Below are 27,114 nucleotides of genomic sequence, written 5' to 3' on the forward strand. Positions count from 1 at the left end.
TATAACTACTGCATATGACTGCTGGCCTCTCCATCAATTTTACCAAAATGTCTTCGATTGGTTTTTGCTGTTGATTCATCATTTTTCTCTGGATTAATTGTAGCTTCAGTAATACTCTAAGAATGGAAAAGACTGAATTTGTTTGGCTTAATAATTAGTAATTTAATTCAGTTCATTTAGCTTCAAGGCATACCCTAATTTCAGGGTTGCAGTTGTCACTGTTCAGCTTGTCAAAGTAAATAAGCGTGCAGAAAATAGAAGTTATTGCATTCATGCACTCAAAAAGAAAACTTTTTTTTTTCTCTACATATGTTTAGTCATAGAAAAGATTGGTCACAATGTTTGTTAGGTCTTAAGTTATGTCTTATTTTTGAAAGAAAAACTATTTTCATCCCCCATGATGCTATTTATTACACATTTTTATTGTTTAGTTAAGAGAAATGCTTGACAGAAAAGATGTTCTGACTACATTTTTGATACCACAGGGCAGTCTTTGATCTCCTCTTCAAGATAAGAAGAAATATCAGACAATATTTAAGAGTTCCTTTGGTATCATGGTATCTCAAAGTGAACAAACCTAACCCAAAGTTTGTTATCTCTGACAACTACAGAAGCAACACATTTCTATATAATTCTTTAACGTGTGTGTTTCATATCTCCAAGGTCTTGTTCTCTATCTGTCTTCAAATGCGGTTTTTACCCACCTGTTCCGCCGTCATTACTGCAGCACTAACAATCATTTTTCAACACCTTCCTGACTGAACATCTTGTCACGTTTAGTGTGGCCTTCTTAGCACACCTGGTCTTCTTTGCCTCTTTCCTTCGCCTTTAGCTAAACCTGTAAGTGTGTGTGACAGTTGTTATTCTCACATTTTATGTCACTTCAGTCTTTGTCCGTGAGGTCCCATGTGAACAGTATGATTTTTTTTATATACAATATACTTAAGCCTTATGTAAGGCTACCACTAGCAACTATTTCTCATCATTCTATCAACAAGTTGTTGTGATTAATTGATTTAAGCATTTTTTACACCCAAGCTAATTTCATTTTATGTCAATTATTGTACACCACAAAATACACAAATGAATTGATACACTTACAACTATTAATTGTGTATGTCCAATTAATAATTATAATTGAAAATGTTGCCTAGTGTTAGCACAACTGTTTCCAAATGGTCTCTTTATGCTTTAAACAAGAATAACAAATAAAAAAGCATCTGCTGTATTATGTACACTTTGTTTAAGGCAACAAGTAATAGCAGGTGCTTTAATATCCTACACATTTCAACATACGTCGACACACAGATACACACATATTTTGCTATTTTCCCCTAGTCTCATTTTATTTATTCGGTTTGTAGAAATGTGTTTCACCATGGAAATAACGTTGAACCTTGAGTCTAAAAAAGCCTAAAAAAAAGAAACATTAGTTTTTCTCCCAGCCAGTATAAAAACATTTAGTTTTTACAGTAATAACACTATTTACAATAAGCCCTGTCTTGTTTGTGTATGTCCAATATTTTCTGGGAAAGTATCTTGTATTTGATACACTGGAAACCATCGTGAGCCCTTATACAGAGGCAAGCAATAAAGTGGCTCACTGGCAGAACACCCACATTAGGTTACTTTAGTTACATTCTGCTAATGGGATAAACAACATGATCATGGAGAAGCATCAAGTTCACAGAATTACTGCTGACAGCATCCTGTGAGGCCCTTGGGTGCTACCTCCAAGAAAATAAATAAATAACGCTCTAAAGTTCTTCGACAGAATGAGTTCAGAAGAGAGAGAGAGGTGCCTAAAAGCAGCCAACTACAGGGCACAATAAGTATTGAAAGTCTTAAAATTTTAAGTAGTTAAAAAATATTTTCCTAATCAAGAAATAGTTCATAACTAATGGAAGCATCGGATAAAAAAAGGGATCTGTTCTGGGTACAAAAAAAAGTCTTGCTTCCCTCCTCATACGCTTTGCTTTCTTTCTTTTTTTCAATGGTTCTCCATGAGGCTGCTATTTACCTGTCATCATCGTCCCAACTGTCACTGAAATGATCAGTTTTCTCTAGAAATTGCACTGAGAAAATCACACCAACATAACACTTTTGGGGAATGATTAGTTTGACCAATATGGCTTCCTATTGGATATAATTTTTTTTGACTACCTACTGCAGTGGGTGAAAAAGAGTTCAGATCTGTCAGGTCTGAATTCTGACCTGACAGAAAACTTTTAGACTTTTTTGTGTCTAAAAGTATTGTTCAGATTTATTGTTCAGGAACAGCAGCTGATTGTTCACATTGCCACCCATCTCAGGTAAATAATTGTGTGAAAATCAGAAAAGCCAAAGGGGAAAGTGGGTTCAGTGCAAAGAACGATGTTGCGTCAAATACTGGATTAATTTTGGTCTGCTTTCCAAATGAGAATTTATTCAAGGCACATGACAGAACTACTAATAATAATTCGAAACGTCATACTAAAATGCAAACCTAAAACTGCAGTCATTGAATTTCCGATAAACAAAATGATGTACCGAGCAGAGAGACAAAGCTTGGAGTAGTGAGTGTAAAAATCTCAAAATGTACCATGGTACTTTCATGTTTTGTAGCTGCGATAGACCAAAGTGCAAGCAGGTTGGAAGCTTTAATAAGCTTTAGGAAGAACTGAATATATATGTATAAAAAAACCCCAGGAATTTATAGTTTTTGGCACAAAGGAAACAGGACATCACACTGGAGAAAGTGAAACAAAAGAATACAGGATTTAAAAGCAAACAATATTGCGCAATATTTGCGCTCCGCAAATATTGAGGCAACCGTGGAGAATGACGTTGAAACCAAGTGAGATTAATCATGGGGAATGTGGAACAGATATACATTTGAGTTCCAATGTGGGGAAGAAAAGCTATTAACCTATTGCAACTGCAGTCTAAATTTCTACAAAAAGTATTCAAATATTTAGAGACTTTATGAAAAAAAAATATGGCTGCACAAATCACCTCTTTCTCCGTTCCTGTGCACCAAGAAAACGAGTAGGGGCAGAAGGGGTAGAAATAAAGAAGACACTCGTGACAGGCCACCTTGACAAGTGTGAGTTGTGTGTTCAAGAGGGAAGGGAAACACAGAACCTCAGCTGACGTTTGAGACAGTTTAGGTGTGGGAAGTGTCCTTGATGAGGTGTCATGGGTCCAAATTCACATCATATCACACGGCTAGATGTCCATCTAAACACCTTCAGACTGTGACCTTTACTTTCATGGTGCCTTTCTGGAGGTAGACTGAATGGAGTGCTCAGACAGCTTGGATTAAAAAAAGTAATCGTTTTTAATGTATTCAACTAAGGCCACGACAAATATTGCACTTGCTCTTTGAAACGCTGTGGCATACAGTATGTAGGTATCCTCACACTTGAACAGAAGGTGCCCAAGGCTTTAACAAGGTAGCACGGTGTGCTGGTGAAGAACATCACACCTCCTTCTTTTACCCAACTGAACTGAGCCAGGGAAATGAAATCAGCAGGCTGGGATGTGGGCTGTCTGTAATCAGGTTTCACCACCCTTCCCCATCGACTGCTGGGTCAAGATCATATAAGCGTGCTGCTGTGTCTGCCCTCCGTCCTGCCTCCCACTTGCCCCTTCCTCTCCGTTTCAGTTTTCTCCGGTTTGCCGCTGCGCTGTCATGGCTTAAACGGACCGACGGAGGCTTATAATTCAGTTTTGGCATCAATTAGAGGTTGAACAGCTAGGAGGCATTTCTACCTCTGTGAATGTTCAAACAATTAAAGCCAATATTGCTTTGTGATAATTGCATTGTGACATTAACGATGCCTTTACATAGTGCATCCATGATGGCACTTTGACAAGCACGCACAGTGACATTTACAGCGAGTGGGTGATATTCCCTGACAGAGGCTATTGCATTTTATTCTCATATGTGGGAAGCCTCAAAAGCTTTAACTTTTATTGGATAAAGCACTTGCCAACAATAAAAACAATTTTAGGCTATATGTAAAGATATAAACCTATTGAGGTGCTGTGTGTTTGCAGGACTGGACTGTATGGAGCAAAGGAGATGACATGGAGTCAGAATGTAATGAGCCTTGATGAAACTTAATAGCAGTATTGTGAGATTGGGAGCGCTCCATTTCACTGTGATGGAAGAGGCTGTCTCTTAAAGATCCATTTGTGTCTTACCAAGGTCAGCATTTTGCCTTTAATGAGAGCAATCTCATGGCAGTGCAGTAAATACCGAAGCTGCCATCCGTACTGGGATATACATGAACATTAATATTGGAGCTGTGACACAGAATGGACACAAACAAATGGGGAGCATGCAGCATTTGGATTCTCTGTTTTTACGTAAAGACTCCTGACTTCCGTATAAAATGACAATCAACCTTTAGTTCACATTGAGTCATTTTACATCAGACAGGAGTGCTTTCTGTTTCGGATTTCATCTTTACACAATTTGAGGAAACTTTTACGAATAATTGCATTTTAAGCTAATGATGAACCAATACAAAAATAATAATAAAAAAAAAACATGGACAGATCACATAAATCAGCCAAGATATGAAGGAGAATTATGAACGTTCACAAGAGTAGCTCATGTTTGAGTGTAAATTTCAGATGCAAATATAAATGTTTAGCCAACTAAACATCTTTCAGGAGAGAGAAAGATTCAGCCGAATCGAAACACAAAAGAATTCAAAGATACAAACAAGAAAAGCACGAATGCATGAACAGAATATCAGAAATAAATAAGAAACTAAAATGAAAAGACCTAAACAATGACACTGAACAAAGAAATTAAGTTTTATGGCAAATTAAAACTTAAACCCAAACAAACAAACAAAAGCATCAGGAGTGAGAAAAAGAACAACATAAGTATTTGGCAAATATAAAAAGTTCAAATTATTTTAACATTCATAACTAATCTATAAAAAGGGGACACATTTAGTCTGATTTTAGGTCAGCAAGACCGCCACTGTATACAATGTCAAGTCTTTTTTTAAACTGTATTTTAAACTGTTTACTGTATAAATGCATAAAAAGGACATTACATTACTATCTTCCCACGTTGTAGTGAATTCAGTTCATTTATTTATTTATTTATTTTCTGCTGGGTGTTTAGAAGAGAGTAGTGCATCATCCCAAAGAGGCTAGGTGACATTAGTGGCTGTTATGTCAGTGATGCCAGAACATAATTTCAACATTATATGTGCAACAACTGCATAATGCACATAAATCACAGTTTTCTGTGAGGTGGCGTTGATTTATTCCATCTTGGAGTCTCTCAGACAAAGAATAATCAGCTTAGTCAAACAACCCAATATTTTCCAGAGAGAACTTTAATGATTCTTCACTTGTGAAAAATCAATCCGCCCCAGACAGGAAAGCTGCCAAATGTGCTGGATTTCATCTAATAATCTTACATGAATTTAGAAAAGAGTCCCTGTATTTTTCATAAAAATAGCCCAATGTGTCAAAAATGTTTCCTCACTTCATAAGTAAGTACATTAACAAAGTGAAATTCAGAAACATATATATTTATGTATTTTTATTTTTATTTTTGGCATTTAGAAATGCCTCAGCAAAACTATGAACAAGTCTCCCTGCGGGTGTTTTAACTTATTTACAGATTCAGAAAGGGTGGATTCTAAGCTTTCCGATAATGTCAAACACAAGGAAATAGTAATAATAACAAACAAAGAAAAAATAAAACAGCTTCCAAAAGTTTTGGAAAAGTTTAAGTGCTATGAATAGTTTTGCAGGGCACTTTAGTTTTTATTCATTGATTTTGCCCTTACCCAGATGCTATTCTAGTTACTGTTTAGTACTGGCAGAATAGATCTGGGAGGCAAAGAAGCACATTTCATGATGTTGAATGAAGGTGATAAACCAAAAATGTTTCCCAGTGCAACGCTCAGTGGCCAACAGTTTATTTTGTGTTTTTGCTGTGCATGTATTTGAAATTGTGTTGGAAGAAAAAAAAAAGAACAATAGCGGTGCAATTGCTCTCAAGAACAGTGTGTGTGAAATTAGGCAAGCTATTGTTCTAACTCCAAACTAAATACATTTTTATGCTTATTGGATAAGCATATCATGTGACGTACAAACATGCAGACAGGGAAGGTGTGGCCTGAGGAGATCGACACACCACATGGATGTTTGCATAATTCTTAGACAGCTTCTATTCTTCTGGAAAATTAGCCAAAAAAACAAATTTAACTTACTCTGAAACATAAAAAGTCTTACAAAATGATGTAGCAGGAGTTCCAAGAAATCCCTGTGCCATAAAATGTTTTGTTGCAAAAAAGAAAAGTGTTGCATGAAATCAAGTGAGAGAAAGACTCTAATTAACTACCAAATATTTCAGAATAACCACTCAAGAACTCACAGGAACCCATTTTCCACCAGTGCCGTCATTTTCTCGAACTGCAACCTAACTGGAATGAGCAGAAATACGAGGTGTCTGGTCCTCAGGGGAAAGGCAGTGCTAAGAAAAGACTGAAACATGACCACTGAACGAGAAGATATACAAGTTAAAACCTGGCAGGGAATAATGGCATATCTCCCTTCCTCCTCTGACCTAAGCTTTGTTGAAAGCTTGTGGGACCATCTTAAGTGAGAGATTAAAGTAGGAGGAAAAAAACAAAATGCAGCACACTTGTTTGGACAGCTTCTGGTAGGCGGTGGCTGCTGCTGCACCAAATGTTGACCCTCAGCAGATCAAGAAACTGGTGAACTCGGTAAATGCACAACTGCTGCAAATCCACTTTAAAATAAACAAAACAAAAAAAAAAACCATCAGTTCTCACTCCTCCCTGACTGCTTCACTGTCACCTCAAGCGCCATCAGGACCTGCTGTGACAAACTGACACACGAGGCGTCTGCAAGCTGTCTTCAAGCCAGACAGCTATGTCATCTTATCCTGATCTGGGACAGCGTTCCGGAAAGCAGAGGATTAAACCTACTGTTAACTTCATGTGCAGAAAACACCCTCGACAACCTCTCCGCACGATGATCCAAATTTTGACAGCTAACGTTTGTTTATGTAGTGGTATAGTTTCCACGGCATCGGTGACATTGCCAGATCGTTATTGGCTTGCCTGGCTAATGAACCTCAACGCAACAAGGGAGCATTATCACCAAGATTATAGCTGCCTACATGATAAATGACAAAGCACAACTATAGGTCGATGCAATTACATTTTATTGATTTGATAATGAGCCAAATAATACTTCGCAGAGGCCATACCGAAGATTGAATTATGTTGCACAGTCCATCATCCTTTGGATCTATTCATATTCATAAAAGCTGCGTCTGATATATTTGGGCCGGCCCAGTGGTATCTTACAAAAAAAAAGGGGACATGATTTTAAATAGAAAATCAAAGTGCATATGGAAACTTAATTGCTTTACCGCTTTCTGGTTCTTTGATGTCTCAGCTTCTCCACAGACTGTGAAAACCTCCCCAGCGACTGCCACAGACCACTGCACAGTACCATAATATTACAGCTGCCACAACTCTCCTCTCTGCTAAAATTTTAAAACTCTTCTCAGCACCACCCAATAAGGCAAATCTCTCGGCTCTTCGCGTTGCTATATTATTCAACGGCTTGATTTCCGCCAGCGTGTTTTTAATATTAAGGACATTCTTGATTGCATGAATAAAATATGAATTAAATGAGGAATCTTAAAATAATTAAAATCTAATGAGGTGCCCACATACTCTGCTGATTCTCTGCTGTTGTGTGACAACTATGTCACATTGTGGGAACTCTGCTGGGAGTCGTCCAAAAATGTTACCTAACTATAACTTCAGACTTGGCCTTTGTGGGAGGATGTACCCCAGAGGGATCGAGGCCACCGTCACGCACTTTGTTCAGCTTCTTTGCTTCTCTCCTTTATGCTTCCTGCCTTCCTTAGCTGGCCTCCACAAATATTTTAATGTTTTTAAAACGCAACATTAACTTAAAGAAATAACCTCAGCCTTTTACTTCCCTTAGCTGTACTTGGAGAAATCATTTGCGGTGATTTCTCCAAGTTGGCTATGCCTCATTCTAAGGAATGTTTGAGTAATGATTTGACTAGAATTTTAGCAGTCTCACCTGCATTTGAATATCTTATACAGTACATTTTGTTTTTATCTTTATTGTAATAAGTGTAAAAAAGAAAGCACATTTTGTGTCTGGTTTTACCCTCATTCCACCAGCTCATGTTAGTTTGTAGCTATCTTTGTGTCTAGTTCAGCTCCCTCTGTGTTATTTATTCACCTTCTCTCGGTCTCCCTGTTTTTCTCTCCCTGTGGCTGTTCCACATTCCCCTGATTAAGCTCACCCAGATCCTCGGTGCACAAGGTTTTCTGGTTTTCATTACTCATTACTGGTTTCTTGCCTTACACTGCCCATGCCTCATGGCCCCGTTCTTCGAATTCTAAGTCTGTATTTTCTCCAGTTTAGATCTGCTGTTAAATCTGTTTTATTGCACTATGTGGATCCCACGCTACTGTCAACTCCCACACTCCTGCCAGACTTCAACCTCACAACACATGACGAAATGACCTTGTGACGCCCCTGGTGTTGAAGCCCCTACCTTCTCTTTTGCACTGCAGAGAAAGAGACACATTGATGAGCATCAGCCAAGTTTCTGACACTTCACGGTTTTTTTTCTAGTCACTCTAACTTAACACCTTAGTTTAATTCTGCTAATTAGTGAATGTCAGTGGGTAAGATTCTTTGTTTTCTCCAGTGTGTTTTACTTTGGATTTACATATTCTGCTGTCAAAGCTCCTCCTTAATTTTCAAATTCTTTATTTATGATTTGTATGTTAATCAGTAACTATATCTGCCCCCCTTATTGTCTACCGTTTCCTTTATAAGGCGGGTTTTGAGTTTCCAAGGGTGTCTAGCAAGTTTCATATTCTTGCTTTAAATGTTATTCAAAGCAATAGAGTATATATTAAAAAAATCAAAATAAAACTCCTAGTCCCATGTTTGACAATATAAAATACTTTTTGCTTGATGTGAAATTTTTGCATCAAATCGATCCCTCCCACAGATGGCTTTATAGTACATTTGATAGCCTAATTAAATATTTTAATTACTTGGATTTTCTGTCATGAAATGGCCATTATGGCCACTTTTGCCAAAATCATAGCAAGTCTGTCAACTATCCAATACACATAGAAAGTAAAACAAACAAAACTTGTGCAGGATAGTCAATATGTCATCTGTTTGTCTATGTAATTATGTACATTACCAATGATTTGGAGCCCAATGCTAATAAGAGGTTCATTTTCATGACAAAAAAGTGAAACAAAGATCTAAACTGCAGCAAATACAGACAAAATGCTTTTCTAAACACTTGGAATCATCTTACATCATTTTACCAACTTGTTTCTGAAGCACAGTTGACATTTAAATACACAAGCTCATTTAAGACCCTGCCGTGTCTCAAAACTTCTTCGCCTTGCTCAGAAACTGTATTTCATTTTTAAAATAACTGATATGTCTTTGGCAAGGTGTGCTCTGGCTACATATTATAGAACAGTAAGACAACTTTGTATGATTATTATTTTATGTAATTGCATTGCAGTTCTGTTTAACCTCAGGGTAAACGTTATCAGTAAAGCATGAGCATTCTGTGTTTCTCATGGCGTCTCCCTCACTGTTTTCAATCTGTATTGATATATATTTTTTTCTCATTTCATCAATACCCCCGAAATGAGTAATGTATATGGTGTTACGTGAAATTTGTTTTTGGCAAAAATGTAGCCTGCATTCCAAGCAAACAACAGTCAGATGTTTTCAATGGGCACAGAATACAGCAGGCTTTGTTAATTACCTTTAAATGATGGTATTCAAAGTACAGAGCACCTTTTACATGTTTAATCATCCTATTGTCAAGTGACACTGAAAAGCTGAGGCATAAACACTTGGGTTATTATCTTCTCTGTCCTGCCAAGTACAGGAGAACCCCAGACAATGCAGGTGGGTCCGTAAATCTTTCAAGCTGGCAATAGTCATCTGAAAACCTAGACCAGGGCTTTTCAAAGTGTGAGAGAGTCAACCTCCCTCAGAGAGCAGATAGACAACTGTGCTTCACTCGCCTTGTCATTTACGGTGCCAAAGTAAGAAAACATTTCTGCTGTGACTGCAAGAAAAAAACCCAAACAACTCCTGGACCTCTGTACAGAATGCTGTGACAATAGAGCATATTCAGATCAAGCCCAGGAAAAATATATACTCGAAATGATAGTCATAGTTAATGTTTTTTGTCTCTCTACTGTAGCTTTAAGTCTCTCATCTGTCAAAAAATAGTAACGGTTTTACCAAATATGTTGAAACCAGCTTTTTATAAATGTACCTACACTTGACAATAATAATAATAATATAATGATGATGAAAAAATCTTGCAAGCTCAAAGACTGTCTACAAACAGAAGATGAAAAAGGAGCGATATCATCTTTCTACTCCTGGATTAGATGAATGTCTGAAATTAAATTAAAGAACTTTCTGCATGGATCACTTGCAAAGAAAAAAATGAAAATAAAAAAATCACTCAGTTGTTGCTGCCTGTGATTTATTTACAAGATGGTGATAAGCTCCCTTTCATTTAGGGCTTTTGATCATTCGAACTTTTCAACCAAAAAGACGGAAAAGCAATGTTTAATCTCGTTAAGAAAACCTTTGACAGATTTTTTTTAAAGCATTCCTTTTTTATCTTAATAAAACCTCCAAGCTGAAAGCCTTTAAAAGTGATACAGTGTGTTGTGGTGATGCCTTAGTAAAACAATTCTTATTAATGTAGAACATCAGTCTGTCTGGGATGTGAAAAGAAGAGAAGAAAAAAAGAGTGACACACACAACCATATTATATGAGGCTTTAATCACATTCATCAGCACCCTTACAACTAATGATGCATCAACATTTGTCTATGTCTACATGTATAATGTAGTCAAAAGCACATTTTTAGATGGCACTCTGCCATCTTTGGGGGATTCATCAAAGACCCAAGCACAGACAGCCACTTGCTGTGAGTTGAGAAGTTCAGTAAAGTGGAAGAAAGATTCGCAAAACTTGGAAGGAACTTGGTGTACAAGCTGAGCTACAAGGAACCACAGGGTAGAGAACAGGAGAATCCAGTAAGGGATGACGGAGAATAGGAGGCTTAAATACTGAGGAGCTTGATTACTGGACAATTGACATGTGGCTGATTGAAAACACGTTGCAGCTGTGAGAGGAGGCTGACCAAGTAGGGTGAGTGAAGAAGACTAATGAACACGAGGAGCTGAGGAGGAAATGAACAACACACAAAGGGAGAAGGCTTAAACTAATCCAAGGAAATGCACAAATGAAATACAACAATAAACTCAAATGCACAGAGAATAAAAATGCAAGAACAAATATGAATACCCTTTGTAAAGGAATTAACTGAATAGGAAAGAACTAAGCTTGAATCAATAAAATAGGAAACAATCTAAACTCACTAGAATTGTGACACACACGACTTGCACAAAAACAGAGTATTAAGTTTCGCTTCACTTGTTACATTTTCTGATTGATCAAGTCATTTGGTGATGAGCCTTAAGTCAAAGAGTAATCTGAAAATGTTGTAAAAATCTGGATCTAAACTGGACTTGAGCAATTTTTTAAAACTTTATCTAGCAAAAACCGTATAGCTGAAGCTAGGCTCCACCTACTTCTAGATTTTTTTGTGCACGTACAAAGAAAACAGACTTTTGAGAGGAAGTAGAAGAATATCTAGTGCAGCTTTATTATTTGTTTTTGTTTTTTTTGTAGGGTTTGTTTTTCCATTGTCACAATTTTGAGTCCCATGGAGGATTTGTAGCCCAGGTGCTTGTTCAGTGTTTTCCTATTCTCTCTGTTGCTAAAGTCATATGCCAATGAAAAAATAAATAACTTGGGACACTGGGACAGCATTTTCCTCCTTTTCATCTGTCGTTCATTCCCTTGACTTTGCTACCCTAAGGAATTTTATTGTACATTTTCCCTCCTACTCCCTCTTACAAGTACACATCCACTCATTTTTCGACCCCACTTTAAAGGACTTTTGTTGTTTTCGAAACCCCGCTGAAACCGTAGAGCTGGAATAATTTATGTTCCAACTGGGATGTATTTGGGTGTAACACTTCCTCGGGCTGCTCACCATCCAACATCCTACTTTTGAGTTCCAAAGAGTTTCCCCAGCATTAGTCCAGAGAGCGAGAGAACAGCAAGTCCAATTCCTAAAAAGCTTTTCTTTGTGTTGGCTCTGTTTGTGGTGCTGCGGTTTCTGATGAAGTCGTGTTGTTCTTCTCAAAACTATTTTTTTAAAGTGACCTAAAAGCAATGAGAAGGGATTTCATTTGCCTAGCCACCTGCAACAAATTCATCTTTATTAATCAATTAATTATCAGACTTTAGTCTTATTTTGCTAACCAGGAAAGAAGACAAATAACAATACTGTTAAGTGTTTAAGTGTCATCTTAAAATTATCTGTGCCATATTCAGCTGAGTGTACTCCATTTCTCCCCCTCATCGAATCATTTTTGTGCAATAGATCAGGGGAGTCATTATGAAAAGTCACTTGTGACTGAATAATTAATTTTTAGCACATTTCCTCAGATTTTATCAATGCTCTGAACAATAAGTGGATGTGATGCATTTCAAATGTGGCTGACCGAGCCAATCAATTAATGAAATCTCCCAGTTTCATTGATGAAAAGTTAATCCTTGCACATGCTTGGCAGCAGTTTGGTCTCCCAGAAGAGAATATTATATTATCCCCACTGAGCAATTGTAGAACTATTGCAACATTTTTGTTTTCTTCAAAAGAGATTAGTTTCAGTTTGCAGTTTGCAAATGTATTTATTTTGCTCATATATTATCAAAAATTTCAAAGAAAAAGTCTGGAATTTCATCTAAGCACTTCTTATTTTAAAAAAAATATGTTTGCCTTTTCAGATTTAATTCTCCACCCCACTGTCTAGCAGCTGTTTCCGTCCATCTAAACATTTATCTATATGTTCATACATCAGAATGAAAATCAGCTTCTCTAATGTGTAAACAAGAAATTTGACTATCAATTTATGTCCAGAATTTGTGGGGTCTGCAGAGATGTTAGTGGTTCATTTTTTTGGCCTTCGGACATTAGCAACTCCTTCATCCGTGTCTGGTTTTTGCCTATCCCTAACTCTGGATATGCCTGTGTGGAAAAGTGACATTTTGACATTGAAATAGTTTCCATGTCAAAGGAAACACATTTTGTGAGGAATGAATTATCCAGTTGCAGCTGTTTCACCCAGCTGCTGTGCTTGCAGGTTTGACAAACGCACCACATATTACTAATATAAACCGTCTTTCGAGTTAAAGCGTTGTTGATTGACAGGCTTATTCAGCTTGCATTTGTATTGATTTTCTACTCCTAGAGATTAATTACTTCATGTTTGCAGGAAGCAGTAAACACATAAGGATCAACAACCATCCACTTTCAAGCAGTACATTTCCAGAAATGACATTATTGTATTCCCTCGTCAGTACATATTTTCCAATTAATAAATATTTTGTCTGGTTCGATATTTTAAGCGTAATGTTGAAGCAGATATGTAATTGCAACAGAGCAATTGGCTTTCATGGAGCTGCTTGAGGATGTAATATGTTGTTTCCCTAAAACCCATCCTTTTTGATCAACAATAAATTTGTTTAGACCCGACATATTTTGAAAGATAGTAACAAAGTAAAATTTCTTTGATAAGGACTGGATTAGGCGTTCCAGCAACTGTCCAAAAAAACTAATCTTTTTAATGAATCATGTGTATTTTAGATTAATAAATGCCTATATCCTGAATCTGACTAAGTAGGTAACTTTATCTTACTGTTGGGTTCTGGGGAAGGCTGGCTGGGGTTCTTTCCCACTTTCTCCACCAGGGGGCTTCCTGGAGGTTCCTGGAGGGCGTGGTTTCGCGGCTGCACACCTGACACATATCTGACTCATTTGGAGGAGTATATCTGGATGGAGCTGCCGACACTCCAGTGCCAGAGTGTTAGCCAGTTATGGTATCTGTTGTTACTAGCCATCCTCTGACCAACCTGTTTCTTGAAGTAACTAATTTCGTGTAACCTCTTCCCAGGTTGCCCCTCCGTGACGCCTTGGCCGCCTGACCCGAGTTACTGGCTGGAAGGTTTTTCCACCCTGGATTCCTGTTCTTCCGCTTACCAGCCCACCCTCCTTCCCTGAGCCCCGGCCTCGCGGACCCACCAGTCCCAGATCTCCAGCCGAGCTTTCCCCTGTAAATCCTCAAGTAAGACCATAGCCGTGTTAGGGACTGAGGGCTCCCACGCCCCTGTACTCACCCTATTCTGTTCTCACTAGATCCCAGAGATCCAGCCCTTGCCAGAGAGAATAAGAGAGAGACCTCTCACCTTCACCTGTACATATCTGCACGTTGTTTTTCTAATAAATTTCCCTAACCTGATCTGCTTCCAGAGTGTGTTCTGCACATGTGGGTTCAGAGAATTGATCACACCATGACACTTACAATGCAAAAAAAAGAACAAAAAACAAAAATCATGTGAAAACATGATGTGAAACATTTTACGTTGTCACAAGTAAGATATTTTAAATTACATGCTTTCTATTGAACATCTAAAAAATGTTTGGGTTTTTTTAGTATAAAGTACAAAATTATACACTTTTTTTTCAAATATCTGCTTTTACATATTAAAAAAGTAATAAAAAATCTAAACGTTCTGCGCTCTAAGGTGTAGTAGTGTATACTCGACCAGCCTCAGGGTTTTATGAGACATTAAAATATGCATTTGTAAACACAGAGTCATTGTTTTTTCAGAGCTCCGGGTCCTGTTCACCGCATTAAATGATCCTATTGGAGTCCCTGACTGCAATACCCATTTAGGTTTTATGTCAACTACACAGAAGGCGCAACTAGCTGCGGTAAAATGTTGATTTAATGTGTGTTGTGTTGCTAACATGTTTGCACTTTGGAACCATATCAAAGCTGAAAATGAAAGAGGTCCATATGCTATAGTTTAGGTGATTCTCATAGCAGTTGCATAGGGGTTATAGGCTGAATATAACGGGTTTAACCAACTAGCTGTGAAAGTGATTAAGGCAAAGCAACTCTCTAAAGGACACTCTAAAGAGAGGATATATATTTTCAAGAGACAGCAATAAAGCAATAGAATTATAGATTATAGAATCTGTGGCTGAATTTACTGCTTTGTATGACTATTCCGTCGCTGCAGTGGAAAATGTACCTTCTCCTCTTTTGACGTTACATTTCCAGCACCTTGCTATCCGAGTGTGTGGTATCTGATATGAGGGGCTCATGTTGTTACCCAATGACAATTTAATTTTGCTGCATGCTGGAAAGATTACACATTGACAAAAATGGCCTGTGCTGCTTGCAAAGCAGTTTAGTGAACCTTTTTAGTGTAGAGCAGAAAAGCAAGCATTTGAAGACATGCTAAAGAAACAGGAAACTAACAAGGAGCACAGCAATGTTAATTCAGGTTATAAAAGTTGATGGATGCAGAATAGCTGCATATACAGAATCACTTTTGGAAGTGGTCTGCATACATCAGTGCTTCTAGACACCTGTGGTCAAGAAAAGGATTGTAAAAGTTTCATATGTCTTATTAATTTTTGTGTACGGGTTGAGTTCAGACCACAACTGCCAAAATGATAAGGAAGAAAAACTACAAAACATTTTTTAATAACCTAAAGATGAAACTGGTATTTCATTTCAGAAACTCCCCTAATTTGATCATCACAACTTTACTTTTATCCTTCCACCTCACAAATAAAAGTCACTCAGTGGGACAAAAACACTGCAGGGAAAGTTTCTTGTCTGTAGTTGAGTTGATGTGTGGGTTGACCAATCAGATGTTGTTTCAATCTGGAGAGACTCAGACGGAGATGAGAAGACAATTAGAAGAGTTTATTGACAAACAGAATTTAAAGTCTTTGGCGCTCGGGCCCCGGCTGGGGATAACGGTTATCGCAGCGTTAGCGATAGGCTTCAGATGAGCATCCCCGATGCTGTTAGGAACGTCATCCCCTCAGGGCCCGGCACTGGTGGTGGAGGTTGAAGAAGGGTGCGGGCCTCAGGACCGGGCGAATGGAGGAGAAGGGGTGGTGGTGGGTTGAGCTCGGCTGGAGAGCGAAGGACGCCATGAATGAAGGTCCTTATCAGCTGGGACTTGGTCGATGATTGGACGTGACGTGGCTTGGTCCGGCGTTGATAAGTCGACGATTGTGGGCAGGTCGCTTCAATTAACGGGTCCCGGTGGGGATAAAAGAGTCTTCCAGTTTGAATTTGCGCCTAGGCTTCATGTTTGTTTTCTTCAGCGAGACGCATCAGCGATTTAAATTTGCAAAATAGATCAACAAAATTAAACAACTTAATTAGAGGGATACATATAACTCACAAGTGATTCAACTACAAATAAATCCACCAACTAGGTGGATATATTCCCTCTGTTAGTGATGGTGAGTTGCAGTCGTAGCACAGAGTTTGACAGTAAATATGAGCTAACTTTCCTTTCAGATGATCTAAGATACATTTTGCAGATAAAATATAAGAAAACAGTAAATATGTTGTTGCTGACTGACTTGTGGAGCACGGTTTCAGGTTACTTTACTCTTAAACACCTGTTCAACACCTGTCAGAGGCCCTGTCGCCATCTAACAGCGTAGACAAAAGCCGGTACCGCACCGTCACAAACATCACACCTGTCATTTCATTGCAGGACAAAGATCTACCACACAGCGCAACAGTTTTTTTTTGTTGTTGTTATTTTCATGGAAAAAATTATCTGGGAAAAGCTTCTAGTCTCCAAATGTTTCTTTGGTTTGTGTCCATGTATTTGCTATGTACAAAAGGAGAAGACATTATTTTGGAACATAAAAAATATCCACTAAAAAGCAATAGAAAAATGATGAAACACTCAAATTTACAGGCGTCACCAAAATCCCTTCTTCTCTAGGTATGATGCATTCAGAGAAAAATCAAGAATGCTCAAATGGTTTGATGATCGCTTGCTCAAAGGGGGGCAAAAAAAAATAATTTTTATAGATAAATATTGTGGGCTGTCAGCTCACTTTGAGTAGATAGTTTCGACAAAAAAAAGGCTTTCATTTTGCTGGATTGTTTGCAGCAGAAAAACATTGCAAACAATGTAGCAAAGTCCTGTGGGTTCCTCCACTCAGACAAAATGAGGTTTGCTTTACCGTGGAGCTTTTAAATCTCCGATCCATAAACAGATTTATAACCTGGAACAAAATGATTTTTGTGGTTTTCTTAATGGGAACCTAGAATGCCATATTTAATTATTTTAATGGAAGTGAACTATTGCCCTGCGACAGACTGGCGACCTGTCCGGGGTGTACCCCGCCTCTCGCCCGGAACGTAGCTGGAGATAGGCACCAGCAACCCTCCCGACCCCATTAGGGACAAGGGTGAACAGAAAATGGATGGATGGATGGATGGAAGTGAACTATCAAATCATTATTCTCCCCTAACTATGACTAAAAAGTGCCTCCTTGTGAAGGGAGGTGAACCGAAAAGCCACCCTCTCCTCTCTTGTTGTGCTGGTCGTGCTGCGGTCTTATTGACAAAAGGAAAAAAAAATGTTTGGAAATGCAGCTGACAGATTAAGTAGATGTGAAATCCATAGGTGGGGAGCAGCTGGAGTCATCGGGTAGGCTCAAAGTCCCCTGACAATCATAAGCCCTCAGAGAGGTTTGGAACATTTCCAGAGACTGTAAAGAATATATTTTTAGTAGATTTTTTCTTCCTTCGGTTTGTATTGCGATTTTAAAGAAAAGTGTTCTCGGTAGATCAAACAGTTGTCCACAGAAGAACAAGAGCTTGTCCAATCAATCCTCAGACAGAAGTGATTGGATATGAACTGCAGGTATTTCACAAAAGAGAACTATATTTCCAATCAGAAGTATTATGTCTTTTCAAACTCTAGCTTTGATTGTGTTTCAACCACTCTGATGTCCTCAAAAACTGGAGACTGAATATGTTTTTGTGTGTGTGTGTGTGTGAACTATTGCTGTTAAATCTTTATCACTTTTAGCCCAGTGAAGTTGGATAAGACTGCAAGAACAAATTATTGTCATTTTATTTTTCTTACCAAAAATGGCCATAGTTATTAACTGGTTGTATCTTAACTAGGGAATGTCATCTCTGTGAAATAAATATTTGATGCATTGAAGAAACATGAGCATTTTTTAACAATATACATCAGTACCAAATATTAGTTAATTTTCCAGTTGTGGAAAAATACGGAGCCTCTTGGGGACATGGAAGATTTTTTTTTTCTTTTACGTTTTCTCGCAATAATGTACTCATCAGTTCATGCGGCATAATTGAATACTGTCAGCCTTTCTTACGGTGGCCGTCACACTTTCTGCTATTATATACGTTTTTTGTAAGGCTTATCCATGAATGTTAATATCTCGTTGTGAAATATGTGAAGCTTTACATCTTTTTCTTTAGGATAGAAATGCACCACAAACCTATGATATAAACTGAAACTTTCTGTAAATAGGAAAGAAAGAAAGAAAAAAATACATCCAAGTTATTTGTACTATTTCTGAGTTATTATCATGGGATAATGCAGTGGTTCCCAAAGTGTGGGGCACGCGCCCTATGGGGGGCGCGGGAAGCTGTACGGATGAAAAAAACAAACTGTTACACAACAATATTTCACTGTAAAGATGGTTTGTAGCGTGTTTTGTTGCAACCTGAAGTGTGAAATAAACTTCAGTAGAGTTTGAAAACAAAATATGTGTATAGGTTCATGTCTGGTTGAACAATATGTGTGCCCAGTTGATTTTTTATTTCTGTTTTTTTTTGGGGCGGGGATTGTAATCCATAGGGAGGCCCAGAAAATCTTTGGGAACCACTGGGGTAATGAGTCATCTGACAGTTTTGATAGTCTGAATGGTCTAAAGGGCCATTTTCATGTGCAGTTCCATCTCAGCCTTACACAAACAAACATAAACATGCATTGAATAAATCAATTTTCAATTAGTGTTTTGCACCACAGAGTTAATAATATACAAGTTTCACTGAGGCTCTTTACATGCGTATATATTTGAAATTGACATTTGTGACTGTATACAAAATAGACCAGCAAATATCGCAGTAAGCATATTGAAAGGGAATGCAAAACTTAATGCGAGGGAACGCAAAAAAACAAAAAAATTTTCCCATGTCCCTTGGAGGGCGCAGTAGAAAAGAATGGCAGGCCCATGCCCATAATTACAGAGTTGGTGCCAAAATTAGTGCATGAAGTGTATGGTTTATCAGTGAAAACAAAAATAAACTGTTGTGAAAAGTAAGCACTAGACCTAGTTTGGAGGAAAACCGCAATACAATGAATAAAAACTAATGAGTAAATCTTATTTCCATCTTAACATTTATTGTTAGTTTTATGAAGATAAATCATGCAAATTACAACAACTAAATCATGCCTTTTGTTACCTCAGATTTATGAGTGGATCTTGGTGTAACCTCCAGGTGTTCCTTTGTGTAATGCATAGTTAAGAACACCCAGAGCAGCGGCACCTCTCCACATTTACAGTGTAACTTTTCAAACAAAACAGGTTTCATTCCAGATAATGTTTTATAGACACGGGAATGCACGTTAAAAATATTTTTTTCTATTATGGAGTAGATTATTAAGCAGGTACAGTATTCAGAATTGTTTTTGTAGAAAGTGTTTTCAAAAAGCCCCGTATATAACAGTATTGCACAACAAAAGCAATCTTTGTACTGTCTTTAAAATATGTACTTATTTCAAAAGTATATACGTCTGCTGCTATTTTAATGGGGATCTTGCTTAAAAGAAAATAGGAACCAAAGTAGAAGGAGTCCAAATAGTGCAAATATGTATGTCTGAGGTGACCTGTTGATGAGGCCCAGTAAACCAATTCAGATGTTCACCATGCACTAGGACATGATCCCTGTGTCTTCTAAATGAAGGGGGAAGATGTTTCCAATCAAAGTTGGTACAGTGCGTGTCTCATGTACCTTGTTTCTGATGTCATGTGAAGAGATTTCTCTTTGATAACCGTCTACTGTGTTCGACTTACCAATGTAACACTTCTCAGTTCTTTCACACTTTGGCGCATGTCATTAACAATGACCAGAAATGGCAAACTGACAGCTGTTTCCACCACTAATCCACCATCCCTCATTAATTTCCCATTGTCAATACTTCCAACATATAGCTTTGAGCAAGCAAGTGATTTGTGGTGTGTTCATAATAGCAGATGAATCACAATTCAAGAGAGATATTCTCGAGTTAAGAAATCCTTAGTCATACAACAGGCCTTAATGGCGGACGTGAATCATGCAGCCAGGTGGGGGCTGAACATTTGTAACAAAGCAACGAGGTGGCAGATGTTTTGTGGTCTGCCAGAGGAGGCTGGGCGCTCTGCCTGTGGCAGCTGATTGACACAAGAGTGTAATGGTGAACCCGCCTGTCTTGAGAATCCCTGCTGTGGGATTGATAGAGGTGGGATTAAAGCAACTGCATTATTCTGGTATGGCAGAGCCAGATTTATTTTTCATATTTTTTTGTGCAAAATATTTATCTAGGACCAATATTAAAGTAAATGGCCAGAAGTGCATTTTCTTCCAATGACCATACAGTTATAACAACAACAAAAAAGTCAAGCCAAAATAAAATCTGACTTTCCAGTGCAGTGAAGTTTTCGAAAAGCTTGTGCAGAAAAGTGTTTCTCTGTAGGTCAGAGGGGCTTATAGGGACTGGTGGTAGATGGCTAACTAGATGGCAAAGTGCAGGCTGTTCCAGAGTGGTTTCGTAGCTTTAGCAAACACTATGCAGGGAGAATGACTTTTGATAAGAGTCCATTGTGCATTTTAAAGCAATTTCCTCTAGTGCAACATCTTTTTTTTTTTACAAAAAAAACAGTTTGATGGTGAAAGCGTTCCTGCTGTGACTAGTTCAATGTTATAAATTTGAGTCAGAATATGACTGATTATCCAGGAACTATTGAGGACATGTGCACAGATGCTGAAACAAACATTGATGAGAGTAATATTCATCTGCAGGATTTAAATGATTATGAATCTGTTCATATTCATAATTGATGTTGTTGATTTGATTGATTTCTACTCATATTTGCCACTTGTACACACCATATTTGGCTGTTATTACCTCAATTATCTGATACATCAGCAGATCAGATATAAAGCTGGCATACAAATCGAATGTCATATTCATCAAACACTCTGGAAAATGCAAAACCAAGCAGAGGACACCATTTTGTGACTAGTGCAGAACTAAATCAGGTGCTGGGCTTAGTTACATCAAACAGCTACATGCTCTGAAATAGATCATATGTACATTATATTTAATTTAAATTTGCTCAGTCAAGGCATTCAGAAAGTCAGATGCTTTCTGATCAGATCAAGACTTTTAGGCTACTTCTCACATAAAGACACAAACATAATGATCTCAAATTCAATATGTTGAAAGAGAAAATCTGTTTTTAAATTACCAGCCAGACACAGTTCATTTTGTTTAAACAGAATTATCCCTCAGTGAAAATCTTTCGTTGTCGCCGTTGCACAGCCACATTGGAAACTTACCTGCTGGCATAATTCAAGGACTACGTGTAGTTCTAAATGGGTTAAATCCATGAATTAACCCACTTGGCATTCACTAGCTGTCTCAAATTCAATTTTCTCTCTCTCATACTCTTTTACAGAGTAGGCAAATTTAATCTCATGGATATAAATAGTAATTTCTGTCTGACAAAATGAGTCAAGCATACATACTCGCACACACACACACGCCGGCACACACAAAATAAACCGATAAAGGTGATGAATCTATATAAATGTTTTAATTTATTAATTATTACAGCTGTTGTTAAACAGAAAGCATGAAGCCAATCAATTCTTAAATCCCCCACATACATACATTATACTGTCTTTACAATTTTTGTCCTACTTTGATGTTATTAAATATTGTTTAGATTTTGCATTCAGTAGATGCCTAAAGATGCACAAGTTTTATGATTTATCTGTTAATTCATGTGGATTTAATTGTGAAAAGAAAAGTAAATTTGTTTCTTTTTATATCCTCCATGCTCTCTCTAAATTATTAATCAGGCCGTATGTGGTAAAACCTGTGGCTCTGCTTTATGATAATTTTGGTAGAAGCCAAGAAGAAAAAAAATATAAGCCTAATCACCTCACTTAGACATATAAAGAAACATTTGGCAGTCATGCTTAACAAGTCCTTGTCATTACAGTAAGAGTGATGATAGGTATTTTGTTTACCTAAATACCAAGAAAGAACCACAGACAACGTTTATGAGTTTTCAACCAAGCTTCTGCAGAAGGAGAAAACATAGCAAACCACTTCTCCAAGGTGTTTACCATGCGTTCTGATTTCCTGCAGCAGAGCCTGTCTTTTTATTAAGCAGGAGAAAGAAGGGAGTCAAGAGTGGAATGTGGGAGAGTGATAAATCAAAGAATGGCTATTTTGAAACAAGGAAGAACTACATTCTACACACAAGCAGTTTAAGGAGTAACCCAAGATAAGAAGCAGCTGCACCTTCAACGTTTAGAGAAAAAGCAAGTTTTGTCTTTCACACGGTTTATCAAATTCCTCCTCTCTGGGGTGTGAATACTAAACCTTTAAATGAAAAACAAACTGGTAACTACCTATGTAAGAATGATAACAAAACATAATTATTCTAACAAGTGAATGATTCAAAATCCCAGTCAAAGGAAGCAACAAGATAGAAAGCTACCCGGCCTTTAAAATACCCACTCTCATCCTAACGTATTGGAACTTTAGCTATGTACATACTTTTCATCCTGATGCCAATTTGTATTTGCTTTGTTAGTAAAATAACATCAAGCACCATCTTTTACTTTGACTAGAAGCTCTGAAACAACCTCAGATTGTAAAACAGTTTAATCTAATACGAGGCATCATGTCTCATGTTATGCTTATCACATAAGTAAAAGTTTTCCCCAAAATTTAAGTATTCCAAAACTCCAGATATCTGTAAAATACACAACACTGGAATTTATGTTATGGCACTGTTGAAGAAGACTCCATGTACAAATGGAGGAATACTCTTTGACCCGATGAGGCCAAAAGAAGAAGAAGAAGAAGAAGAATTACTTTATTCATCCCAGCAGGGAAATTATTTCGCAGTTACAGCAAGAATTTTTTATACACAGATTAACACACACACGACGGGCCAGCTGAGCCAGCGCCATTTTTGAAGGAGGACATGCTGCAAAGGTCTTCGGGACCTGGAGTCGAACCCACGACGTCCGTGGGTCTAAGGCCTCCAAATGTGGGGCGTGCTAACCCCCTGCGCCACCACAGCACGCCCCCTAAAAAAAATAATTAATCAGGTAAACCCAGTTGAGATCTAGATCTCATTTTCAAGAGGGACCTGAAACAAACTTCACTCCCCGTCGGGGAATCAAACCCCGGTCTCCCGCGTGATAGGCGGGGATACTCACCACTGTACTAACGAGGAGTAAAAGGGGTGAATTTTAAATAAAGGGGGTGAAGATTAGAGCAATCACCTATTCGACATTACATATTTTGTTCATTTTAAGTGTTTTGTATTCCTTTCTGAAAATTCTGTTGCACGTGAATATTTTGTAAAAGCCTTTAAAAAGGGGGTAAAACATCCAAGGGGCTGAATACTTATCATAGGCACTGTAGTTTTTCAATAAGGAATCTGACAAAGATGCTGTAGAACAATTCCACAAATGTTCTCCTACCTGTTCTTGTCAGGTACAGAAGGACTCTCAGCAGGACTGGTACCCATCAGTTCATCTGTCCCCTAAACGGCACAGATGCGCCTTGATCAAAAGGCTTGACAGATGGGGATTCCCTAGGAACATTTGAAGGAATATGAAGTGGATTTTTTTTCTTTTGTTATTAATTTATATCAAGGGCTTAACAATGTGAAGAAATAAATTTTATTATATTAGTGTAGTTTTTATTTGCACTCTTCAGATAACACTGTGTGGCAGATTTTAATGCAGCAGTCACATGTTTTGCAAAGCTTACAATCTTTTGTCACAGAGAAATAAATTGGGTGAACAGCAGCTCTTTCAGCTTCTTCAGAATGGTAAAACATAAGCATCATTGTATTCTCAAAATTGGAAGTAAACAGTTTTGCCTTACAAAAGTATTTACATCCTTGAAACTTAGAGTCACAATCTGTGATGTGTTTTACAACAAATCTATGTGATTAAGACATGGTCGTCCACAAAAATTGGCCAAGGCAGAGAATTAATAAGAGAAATGATCAAGGAAGCCATGAAAACTCAATAGGAGTTCAGTTAGAAGAGTCTGTGGACACAACGCCCATCAGTTAGGTACTGATCATCCTTGGCCTTTATGGGAGAGGGGCAGGAGGAAAGCAATTGTTGAAAGAAAGCCATAAGAAGTCCAACTTAAACTTTGTCGCACACCACATAGAAGAGATGAAAAGGGATGGTGCTAAAAATACCGAGCAAACCTGGAAGCTTTAGATCCTGTAGTAAAACTTGAAATCAGGATGAAGGTTCACCTTCCAGGAGGACGAAGTACACTTTAGGCGGGAGCTACATTATTACATAAACGTATTTAGGTAATCTGAATTTCTAAAATAATTTTAAGTTTAAAAAATGTGATGCTCGTCAAAAATGTTATTTCCTCTTGACTTGTAGTGTATTGATAGTTGGGCTTTCATATTTTCTTCAGATCACCCAGAAAAAATTTGTAGACACAAAACCCTTAAATTGGATTAGTGGAACATTTGACATGCACATGAAATATGTGATTTATTTGTGTATCCATTTCTCTTTATTATTGTTGTTTTCAGTTATATTTTGAATTTTAAATGTCTGTTTTTAACACTGCAAATTCACATGCGAGTTAGCATAAACCTTAAACTTTTAGTTTTGGTCAAACACTATGTTTATTTTTGAGGAACCACAACACTTGGCCATCATGATAATTAGATGTCGGCACCTGCGAAGTTTACGCAGCTTCTTTTAAATCTTTAACACTTTTTTGTTGTTATTGCTCTCGGCATCGGAAGGAAGAAAGCGTCAGCTCGATTTTTGCCTGCTGCTTCAACAGAGTCGTGTGAAACTGTCTTCATCAAATAACTACCTTTAACATCGAGCCTGTCACCCACTTTTTCTGTGGATGTATTTGATCAGGCAATTAAAGCTGATGTGTGGTGTTATTATGTGTACCAAGGCTGGGGTTGTTTGTGTGTCCACATGGTACCCCAATTATGACTCAATAAAAGCAAGCAGAATTTAAACAAATGCCTATTTCTTATCTCTAATACATTGTGGTTCTAACAGCTGACAATTGTATAATATTCTTTGTAAAAATAAATTTGCTCCAGTTGTTTGTACTGAACACAGATACCTTAATCTCTGAATCACTTGGAACAATAAAAAAAATACATATTGACCTACAACCTGCACAGTTCAAATTAAAACCAAACAAATGTATAATTTGTTGGGGCCCTGGTCTTGGAAGGAGTGTTGCAGTCTCTCATCATGCAGATTTGAGTGTGGCAACACACCCAGACAGTTGGCTGCCCGGGAACCCTGCACTTCTTCTGAAAGCCTATTTGACCAGCAGTTTAACACCTGACCAATCAGCAGCTGATGAGACACACCGGTACCTTAAAAAGACTCTGAAGAGTTGCAGCTGTCTTTGCCTTCCACGTTTGTTTAGACTGTTTGTATGTTAGTTGTGCTGTAGCTTGAACAGCCTGTGACATTGTTAGACATTCCTATTGTCTGAACCACTAGTGAGCGGTAGTTTGGGTGACTCTTCTCCCTTGTGTTTTGCTTATTACTTGTAGTAGTGGTTGTATTCGGCCCACTTTGCAGAGAAAGCTTTGTCTGGTTTCTGTTGTTTATTGATTTCATTGGCAACTTATGTCATCAATTCTTGGTTTCTGTGAAGGTTTTTTTGTAATAAACCTTTTGATTTCTTACAATTTTAATGTTATAATTTTACCCTCATTGAATCCTAGCAGGGTTGGGTTGTAATAGAAATGCAAAAAATAAACTGGCCACAATAAGCTGGTTGCAAAAGTGTGAACATCCTTAATCTAAGGGTGTTATCACACCTGATACTACAGTAGACATTGTTTGACTGGAGACCAAAGTTGCAACACTTGTTGCATTTTCAGTTGGTGTGGTTTGCTTTCACGCTGCACAGTGTCAAGCCAACCAAACCGTACGAAAAACCCCATTTTGTGTGATGACGTTGCACCACGAACCAGAAAGAAATTACACAAAACCCCCAAAGAAGACAAAGAGCGCAACTTCCTTTTTCACAAAATGTAAACAAAAACTTTTGTCTTTGGCAAAAGATCACAAGCCGTTTCTCCTGTTTGCGCAATGGTTTACTTAAACCGAAGTAAACTATAGGACTAACTGGTGTGGCTTTTAGGCAGATCAGAATTCAAATGTTTCATGTGGCTCAAAGTTTTATTGCACATTCACACCTCCCCAAGCAAGCCAGATTTTCTAAACAAGTGGGCTTCATTTAGATTAAAGCAGCGTAAAGAGGGCTGCTGTGAATGACTAATACTTTCAGGTAGCACTCTTTGATTCAGTTCGAGAAATCAGTCTTCTTTTGTTTCGTAGGAGTCTGTGAGCATAGTTAGTGTAAACCTGACGGTGTTTATGCACACTGTAAAGGAAAATAAATCAATTTAGAGGACATACAGTATTTTCCATTTTTGGAGATATCTTATAGCTTAGCTATTTGTGCTAAGGGGTCACAAATAGCTAAGCTTCCCCTTAGCAATCTGTCAGATTAATCTTCAAACTCTAACTATTGCACAACTACAATTTGTTTTATATTTTATACACCTTGACAAAAATATCAGTCCCATCTGGAGAAAAGTAACTGCAGAGAATGGCACTGCCTACACCTTTACTCTCAGTGGATATTGCATACTTTTGATTTTCTTATTTTTATTGGGTATTGCAGCAGTTCATTCGGTGCTACTAAAGGTCAGTCTTCCTCACTGGTTTCTGTTTTGC

At 37.8% G+C, this 27,114-nt stretch overlaps 1 long non-coding RNA gene and 1 other non-coding gene across 2 annotated transcripts; one reads left to right on the plus strand and one right to left on the minus strand.

Annotated features, from left to right (window-relative positions):
- The first annotated feature begins 13,894 nt into the window (after positions 1-13,894).
- Positions 13,895-14,478, plus strand: LOC114149169 (uncharacterized). The gene is made up of 2 exons (XR_003596446.1): positions 13,895-14,304; positions 14,376-14,478. It is a non-coding gene; the product is annotated as an uncharacterized LOC114149169 (long non-coding RNA).
- Positions 14,479-23,501: 9,023 nt separating this feature from the next.
- Positions 23,502-23,573, minus strand: trnad-auc (transfer RNA aspartic acid (anticodon AUC)). Its single transcript has one exon. It is a non-coding gene; the product is annotated as a tRNA-Asp (tRNA).
- Positions 23,574-27,114: the final 3,541 nt, after the last annotated feature.

The sequence above is a fragment of the Xiphophorus couchianus genome, chromosome 8, assembly GCF_001444195.1.
Source record: "Xiphophorus couchianus chromosome 8, X_couchianus-1.0, whole genome shotgun sequence".
NCBI lineage: Eukaryota > Metazoa > Chordata > Actinopteri > Cyprinodontiformes > Poeciliidae > Xiphophorus > Xiphophorus couchianus.